The sequence below is a fragment of the Azolla caroliniana genome, unplaced genomic scaffold (genome assembly GCF_043228905.1).
Source record: "Azolla caroliniana isolate FFs.n. ecotype wild unplaced genomic scaffold, voAzoCaro1.0.p SCAF_13, whole genome shotgun sequence".
In the NCBI taxonomy this organism is placed as follows: Eukaryota; Viridiplantae; Streptophyta; class Polypodiopsida; order Salviniales; family Salviniaceae; genus Azolla; species Azolla caroliniana.
Window position 1 is genome coordinate 16,420,808 of NW_028230448.1, and position 9,680 is coordinate 16,430,487.

Consider the following 9,680-nt stretch of genomic DNA (forward strand, 5'->3'; position numbering starts at 1 on the left):
CACAGGTCGATGTCCGACTCGACCTTTTGTCGTTTCGCAAACAGAGTGGTGCCAAAGTCATTGGTGTTGAGGATAAACATCCTCTCGTCTCTGCGCCCTTGCGCAATAACTTCGCCCTCATCCTCAATGAAGCACCCGAGGTGCGTAAACTGCACCTGCATCCCCTGGTCGACAATCTGACCGATGGACACCAGGTTCTTCGTGATTGTCGGAACGTGTAATACGTTCATCAGCTTCCCTTTCTGTCCGACGTGGCTTAGAGGGACTTCTCCGATGTGCACGATTCGGTGAGGAGTGTCGTCTCCGGTTTCGACTACTCCTGGTTGATCCGGTTTCTCCAGAAAGGAGAACCACTCTTTGTGGCTCGTCATGTGGTTCGACGCGCCGGAATCACAATACCACACTTCCTCCGTTTTGGAAGTGGTCTTCTTCATTGAGTTTGCCTTGTGATTCATCACCAAGGCTGGCCCCTTCCGGCCTTTCCGGTTCCGAATCCTCTTGATCCGTTTGCGTAGTGCGAGTTTTGCCGGCCATCCTTACCGGTCTTGGCGGATCCGGATTTGTCCGAATCGGCACGCTTTCTCCAGCACTCGCTTTCCCTGTGGCCTTTTTTGCCACAGTACCAGCATTCCGTAGCGGATTTGTCTTGCCGGCCTCCGGCACTGCCTTGACTCCCCATGCTTGTGGAAGTCCCGGAACTGCTGTCGGCACGCTCATAGTGCCTCCGTTCCTGCTCTTGCCGGCCGCCTCCATTGCGTGCCGACTCACCTCTTCCACCACGCCCACGGAGCCGATCCGTTCCCGTGTACAACATTTGGCTGTCCGGGGATGCACTGTTAGATGCACCTGCGTGGTTCTCCTCTACAAGGAGCATCGACTGTAAATCGAAGAATGAGGGGGTATTCTCCCTTGTACACACCGCAGTCCGGAACGCTCCGAACTTGGACGTCAGGCCTCCGAGACATACCTGCACCATCTCCTTTACGGTGACATTGATAGAGGCGAGCGAGTCGCAGATCTCCTTTATCCGGCCCGTGTAGTCTGCCACAGACATGTTCTTCTGTCGAACATTGCTCAACTCCTATCTGAGTTGCAGCTTCCGGGCAGTGGTGCTTGCGGCGAAAACCTTTTTCAGGTTCCCCCAAGCATCCTTCAGTGTCTTGGCGTCACGGATGTGGCTAAGCAGCTGATCGTCGACACTGGACGCGAAGCAGTACATCACCCTACTTGCCGCCTGTTCCCATACCGGGAAGTCCTTGTGTGCCGAGTCTGGCGCCGCATCATTCGCTCCTTCGACATAACTCCAGTACCCGTGTCCAAGCAGGTACTGGTGCATCTTGTAAGACTAGGATGCGTAGTTGCTCCTGTCGAGCTTCTCCACCGGGAGCGACGTAGCCATGCCTCTATCCATGTCCTCTACTGTGTCTGTTTTCGACCTGTTAGGGTTTTCTTCTCAAGAGTAAATGTCTGCAGCAGAGGTTCTCAACCCTCGCGCTCTGATACCATGTAAACGTAAGTGTTTGCGGAAGCGTAAAACAGAGAACAACAGAGAGAGAGAGAGAGAGAGAGAGAGAGAGAGCGAGAGAGACAGAGAGAGCAGAACACAATTTCAAAATTATATCGAGACTCTGTACACACACTGTGCTAAGTAGCACTATTTATACAAGTCCTCTTGGGACTGTCAGAAGTACCATGTACTTCAATGCTCACACGAGCATCTGACACTTACTATGAGACTATAGCTACCTAGTAGTCTATCCTTTACTAGGCTTCGGATTGGACTTTCGGTTACGGATTGCACCCGGCCTCCACTGCTTGCTGGTTCGGTTGCTCACCGTAATACCGATCCGTTTCGCCCGATCCGTCTCGCTTACCGGCTCCGGCTTATTCAGCCGATCCGGCTCTAGTTGAGCTTGCCGCTCAACAATACATTAGGTACATTATTCAATATGTGTGTGTTGCAGGAAGAGAAAGATATTTCTACCTTCCTAGCTACTTGGGAGGAAGCCATGGACGATGCTATTAACGTTGGCAACCTCGTCCCAAAAGATATAAAGATACGCTTAATACTAAACAAACTTGCTGAATCTTGGGGAACATTCACTACCATGAACAACAACATTAAATCACTTCTAGAGTTACAGTTTGTAAAGAATCACGAGATGGATTCTGTGCAGCGGAATAGATATGAACTGTGTGTGTGTAAGAGATAGATAGATAGATAGATAGATAGATTATATTATCGTCTTCGGAGATCAAATATGACCTATGAGACCAAAAATATTACATTTCACGTGATACGTGTGAAAGTGAGTAGTGACTCTCGATGTTCAAGAACTTTACCAATGAATGTTGCAATCGAGAGTGCACATTGTGGTTGTGAGAGGAATTCATGCAAAGATTGGGCTCGATCGAAGAGATGTGGAAAGCATGGTCGAATATGATCAAAGGCAGAGCATTGTATCAAAGTGTGATACTCAGACTCGCGAACTTGTTTAGGGCAAAGTGTGCATAGCCGACCACTCTCATCACTTGTACCCCAACGCCCTGTTTCACATCGCAATGCATGTGAGCTAAGTCGCATGGAAGCAATGGTTCGAATGGCAGATAACGGTATGGGCTCTAACATGTATGGATGTGTACGATTTCCCCGTTCCGCAAACAATATGGTTTTGTAGTTAGGTGCAACATGTGTAGTATAATGTGTGAAGCGTGAGCCTCCACATTTGTCCCATGTCATGATACATTGGCGTTGCAAAAATGCCTCATTTACAGAGGAATCTAATGATGCATCATGAAGCAAGTGTCTCGCATCCCATCTACCAAACCATTTTTCTATATCTTGCATCCAACCGGAACACAAAATTTTGCTTTTATGCGTCTTTTGGATCTTTTTGCTTGCTTCCCACGCAATTCTAGGAAGTCGATGTGAGGGACTTTTTTGAACCTTAAGCATGTATTCAACAACCCTTTCCATGGCCATGATCTCAATGGGAAGCGATCCCGTCTCAAGGAGGAGCAGGGTGTAGGGCGTTTGTTTCTTAACTTGTAGAAACTTGGTAAGAAAATGCTTTTGGACATTTTCAAACTCTTTCCACATAGACTTAGGGATGCTACCGCCCCATACTTCCACCCCATAGAGAAGAACTGGTGTCACCAAAGTGTCAAAAAGATATTTCTTGAGGACCCAACACTTAATATCTCCAAGATTGCATGTGTTCTCAAATGCATAGTATGCTCGTTTGCCCGCCTCTAAGCGGCGTGTAGCACATTCATTCCATCTATGATTTGAAGGAACTTCAAGGCCAAGATATTTGAAGCTTTCCACACATTCAAGTGGCTCATTGTTGTACATAATGCATGGTTTATCTCTTTTTTGGCTCTTCACAAGCATAATCTTTGTTTTAGAGCTATTGACACTTAATTTAGTATGCATGCAAAATTTTTCCAATGCCTTCATAAGCTTTTGTGCATCTCCTAAAGTATTTGCAAAAAGCACTACGTCATCTGCATATAGCAAAAGCATAATCACAACATTCCCAATGGCAACTTCTTCAACACATTCTTCCTTTGCAAACTTGGTAACCATTTCTTCCAATTCATCAATGCATAGACCAAATAGTGTTGGTGAGAGTGGGCATCCTTGCTTAACACCAATAGTGCTTTTGAAAAAATCTGAAAGTTTATCTTTCATGCGCACACAACATATAACCTTCTCATAAATTCGGGAAATTGCAAGCATATATTCACTTGGCACCTCAAGTTCTTCCATTCGCCTCCAAAGATGCTCACGAGGTACCATATCAAAAGCTTTCTTGAAGTCTACAAAGCAACAATATAAACCTTTACCTCTAAGGCGACTTTCCTCCATTAATACTCGAAGGGTGATAAGGTGATCAATGGTGCTATGGTGTTTCCGAAAGCCAGCTTGTCCATAAGCTCTCTTACCACTTTTTTCAGCCCATACACTTATCTTTGATTCCATTATACATCCAAATAGTTTTGCCATTAATGAGAGAGAGAGAGAGAGAGAGAGAGAGAGAGAGAGAGAGAGAGTGAGAGTGAGTGAGTGAGAGTGAGAGAGAGAGATAAGGAGTAAGACACAGAGAATACGCAAGGTAAAGTATATTAACAAAGGAGAAAGACTTAACCTTATACAAGGTGGGAGGAGGGTGCTTTATATAGTCATCCTCTCTCTTCATTAACTACAAGACTCATGCCAGAGCATGGGGAATGTGAAAGCTCATAAATTATGTGTCATAGAATATGATTCTATGACTCATACTAAATGCTAGAATCCAAAGTGGTGACATAGTAGTGACACTTGACCGTTGGAGTGTTTATTCACTCTCAAGGTGAGTTCACACACTAGACCAAGTTGAGCTTGATTCTCAACATGCCTCCTCAAGCTCAAGTCGGGTCGGTTTCAGACAGTATCCAAAATATGCTTCGACTCGCGTTCCGAAGTCCGCGTCGACTCGCATTTATGCAGAGTTACGGAATCCGTGCTCCAGCTTGCATTGTGCGTAGTTGCGAAGTCTATGCTTCGGCTTGCGTCTTTCTTTGTGGCTTTGTGCGGTAGATCGGCTTTTCGCGACTTCGTGCGCAATTGCGAAATCCACGCTGTCGTGAATATTTTCGTCCATAGGCGGAAACCAGGGTGGAAAGGGCAAGTCGGTGGTGTGCAACATGTGCACACGTATACTAGGAAATGGTGTATAGAAATAAGAGGGGAAATTTTATCCCACATTGTAAGGTCCCTCCCTCCTTGGGCTATAAAAGGAAGGGAGGGGTCACTTATGAAGGGTTGCCTATTTTTCGTATGAAAGGTATACCACTTAGTCTAGAGTTCTTACCGTTTTAGGGTTAGGGATTCGTTTACGGTTTCCTTATTCATCCTCGGTTAGGGTTTTCTCATATTAGTTTTGGTGCGGCCCATGCGGCCACCATTGTTGTAATCATTCGTTCGTTTTAATATAACTTGTTGAGTATCTTGCCTTGGCTGATCTCTCCTTCTATCAGCTTTGTAGTCGGCCCAATCGCGGTCTTGTAGAGGATGCCGCAATCCATTGTGCCGCTCACGTATCGTAGAACTCGCTTAGCGCAATCCAAGTGAGTATCACGTGGTGTTTGCATGAATTGGCTAAGGAGACCGACCGGATAACTGAGATCGGGTTGAGTGATCGTGAGGTAGATGAGATTGAGTCGGCTCACACGCTTTGGTGCCGGAGTTCGCATCTAGTTTGAGATTGCGATCGAGCGGGGTTGTCGTAGATTTGCACTTAGCCATATCGAACTTGTATAACAAGTTGAGGATGTAGTGCCGTTGAGAGATCATGATTCCGACCGAAGTCCGAATTACCTCGATGCCGAGGAAGTAATGGAGCTCCTTCATGTCCGTCATCTCAAACTTGTCGGAAAGGAGGGATTTTACCTTATTGATTTCGATGAGATGCTCACCTCCAATGACTAGGTCATCCACATATAAGATGATGACGATCGGACTTGCGGAATCGCTTCGTATGTAAAGGGAGTTATCCGATTTTGACATACGGAAGCCGATTTGATGAAGATATTGCGTTATCTTCGAATGCCAAGCACGCGGTGCTTGCTTGAGGCTGAAGAGTGGCTTCTTGAGTCAGCATACAGCTTTCGGACGGGTGCTCGAGTTGAAGCCGGGTGGTTGTATCATGTACACCTCCTCTTCTAATTTGCCTTGTAGAAAGGCGTTCTTTACGTCCATTTGATGAAGGTGCCACCCTTTCGCCGCGACAAGCGCAATTACGGTCCGTACCGTTGTCATCTCTGCCACCAGGGTAAAGGTCTCTTCGTAGTCAACTCCGTGCGTTTGTGCGTAGCCTTTCGCTACGAGTCGCGCTTTGTAGCGGTTGACGGAACCGTCATTGTTGTACTTTACTTTGTAAATCCATCTGCATCTGATCGCCTTTTTGTGTGGTGAGGTGGGAACGAGATCCCATGTCTCGTTCTTGCATAGTGCCTGCATCTCCTTGTTCATGGCTTCGATCCATTGCGGATCCTTGGCTGCTTCGGAAAATGTTTCCGGCTCGCGTACTGTCGCCACCTTCATCATAAAGGCATAGTGATATGCCATGTAATCGTTGTAGCCGAATCGGTTGACAAGATTCTTTTCATGGGTGGAGCGATGGAGCTTTTCATTTGTAGAGATGAGGGCTTTCTTAGCTTCGATTGGTACATCGAAGCCGCCAAATTCACTGTCGAGTGAGTGAGTCGACTCATCGTTGTTGAAGCGATCGACTTCGTATTCCGACATTTTTGCCTTGCCTTTGTCCATCTTCGAGCTGGGTCGTGATGTGCTTTGATCGCTCAAAGGCTCTTGTGGTCCGCTCAGTCGGGTCGTGATCGGACTTTCTTCGAACATGCGCGTAAGGCGATCTTCATCCTCTATCTCTTGTTCGGCGGATTTCGGGTCGAACGGAGTTGGAGTCAAAGTTGTCTCTGGTGCGTACCAGGATGCAGACTCGTCAAAAACGACGTCTCGACTTACTCGAGATTTTCGAGTTGAGGGGTTGTAGCACTTGTACCCCTTTTGCTCCAGTGAGTATCCTACGAGAATACATTTCTCTGACTTCGGGTCAAGCTTTTGACGCTTCTCGTTGGGGATGTGCACGTATGCTATCGCGCTGAATATCCGGGTGTGCGATAAGTCCGGCTTCTTTCCAAAGTATTTTTCGTGCGGAGAGACCTCGTGCACTCCGGATGTTGTGCACCGGTTCATTAGGTAGACGACCGTATTTGCAGCTTCGGCCCAATATGACTTGGGCATATGCTTCTCGTTCATCATGGCCCGCACTACTTCGAGGATGTGCCGTTTTTTGCGCTCGGCTACTCCGTTTTGTTGCGAAGTGTGTCAGCAAGTGAATTCTCGCTGAATTCCTTCCTTTCGGAGATATGCCGTGAAATCGTCCGAGAAGTACTCCTTGCCGCCATCCGATAATATCAGCATCTGCCGAATGTAGCCGTCTGCGCCAGTCCCCATACGTCGGAATGGACTATGTCGAGTAGACCTTTGCTCACGTTCCGCTCTTTCGGGAATGGGTGTTGGTGTTGCTTGCCGAATTGGCACGCTTCGCATACACCTTCAATCTCTTTCTCTTTGAATGTGAAGAGTCTGATGACGACTCCTTTCAATTTCATTGCTTTGATTTTGTTGAGATTGATGTGGCCGATTCGCTTGTGCCATAGCTCTATGTCGGAGTCTTCTTTCGTGTTTCTTGCGAACATGGCGGATTTCATCTCGTGTGAATCGAGAATGAACATCCGGCCCTCTCTTCTTCCGCATGCTATGATTCGGCCCTCTTTTTCGATGAAGCACCCTTCTTGGTCGAATCGTACTTGCATCCCTTGCTTAACCATTTGGCCGACCGAGACCAAATTCTTCGTGATGGTGGGAACATGCAAGACATTTTTAATGTATGTTTGCTTACCTCTTTCATCGAACAAAACATTGCCGATGTGCCGAATCGGGTGCGTAGTGTCATCTCCAGTTTCGACATAACTGGGTCGCTCCGGCTCTCGAAGTTCGAGAAACCATTCTTTATGAGATGTCATATGGTTTGAGGCTCCGGAGTCAACAAACCATATGTCCTCCGAATTGAGGGCACTAGTTGAGGTAGAGGCCGACATAAAGTTTGCTCTATGTTTCATCATGAACATTCCGCGACGGTCGGAGTTGTGTGCGTACATTCCGCCACGATCTTCGTAGTCGGAGTTGTGCCCGTACATTCCGCTATAATCTTCGTAGTCGGAATTGTGCGCGTAATTCATGAGTTGTCGGCTTGTGGAAGCCGATTCGCGCATCTTCTTCGTGGTGGCTGAGCTTTCCGCAATATTCGCATTCGGTTGCGTTTTGATGGCTCGGGCCGGAGTGGAAGCTCCTCCTTCTTGCGAAGGTTCCTCGCTGGCTTCCGTTTTGCGGCCGAAATTGGTAGTTGTTGTCGTAGGTCGGACCTCGTCCGCCTTGTCCTTGGCCGAATCGGCCTCTCGCTCGTCCGCGTCCTCTTCCTCCGTTTGAGTGCGTGTAGAGCATGTGGCTCTTCCGACTCATTGCTCCTTGTACGCACGTGGTTTTCTTCGACCAATAGCATTGATTGGAGCTCGAAGGAGGGAGATTTCTCCCTTGCTAGAACGGCGGTTCGCATTGCGCCGAACTGTGGTGCGAGGCTGCCGAGGCATATTTGCACCATCTCATCATCATCGATACTTACGCTTATTGAGCCGAGTGAGTCGCAAAGCTCCTTGATCTTCAAGGTGTATGTTGTGATGGACATGTCTCTTTGTTGAATGTTGTTCAACTCTTGGCGGAGTTGAAGCCTTCTTGCAGTTGTGTTCGCTGCGAAAATCTTTCATAGATTTTCCCATGCCTCCTTCGGCGTCTTGGCCTCGCGAATGTAGTCGAGTATGTGATCGTGAACACGTGTCGCCAAGCGGAATAGATATGAATTGTAAAGAATCACGAGATGGATTCTGTGCAGCGGAATAGATATGAATTGTGTGTGTGTATGAGAGAGAGAGTGAGAGTGAGAGAGACAAGGAGTAAGACACAGAGAATACGCAAGGTAAAGTATATTAACAAAGGAGAAAGACTTAACCTTATACAAGGTGGGAGGAGGGTGCTTTATATAGTCATCCTCTCTCTTCATTAACTACAAGACTCATGCCAGAGCATGGTTACTTCAATCAATAGATTTGAACAATATCAACCAACAAATCGACAAAGACATAAAGCTTGGAAAGGGAAAGCCCTTGAGTCAAATAAATCAAGTAACAAGAATGATGGGCAAAGAAGTTATACATATGGAACTCAACAAAGTGGAAGCTTCAAGGTGACATGTAGGTATTGTAAAAAGGATGGACACACAAAAAGAGTGTGTCGATTCAAGCAAGGTTATCTAAATAAACCAATCTGGCCACAAGCACACAATATGGAGATCCAAGAAGTTAACGAGCATAAACCTGAATACTCTTCGGATAATGGAGAAGGCTAGAATGAAGAAGTATATAACCAAGCATATCCAATCAATATTGAGGGAAGGGGAAAGAAATGAGATCATGATACCTGGTTTCTCGATATGGGTCCTACACACCATCTTACATATCGGAGGGATTGGCTAGAGGAGTATCAAGAATTATCAACCCCATTGGGGGTTGTATTTGGAGACAATGGACAAAAACTAGTAGTGGGAAAAGGTAACATTTGTTTGATAATGGCAAATGATAATCACATAAAAATTGTAAATGTGTATTATGTACCTCGAGTGGCAAAACACTTACTGTAAGTTGGAAAAGCTACCAACAATGGGTTGACTATTTAATTCACTGAGAACCAGGCCATGATACATCTCCATAAAGGCAAGAGCAAAGCAATAGTATGTCCAAGGCCATCTATATCATGTGGCAACGAGACAAATAGAAGCATTGCCAATAAAGGTATGTCATAACCATAATCAAGATAATGTTTCTTCCACATACCTGTGGCATTGCAGGCTTGGACGCATACATATTCAATCACTACGAGAATGTCAAAAATAGAAATTTGTAAGAGGCCTACCAACTATAAGTTTTGGAACCATCAAGTTGTGTGAAGGCTGTCTCAATAGAAAGATGTCACACAAATCATTCTCACCAATTAGCACAAACAC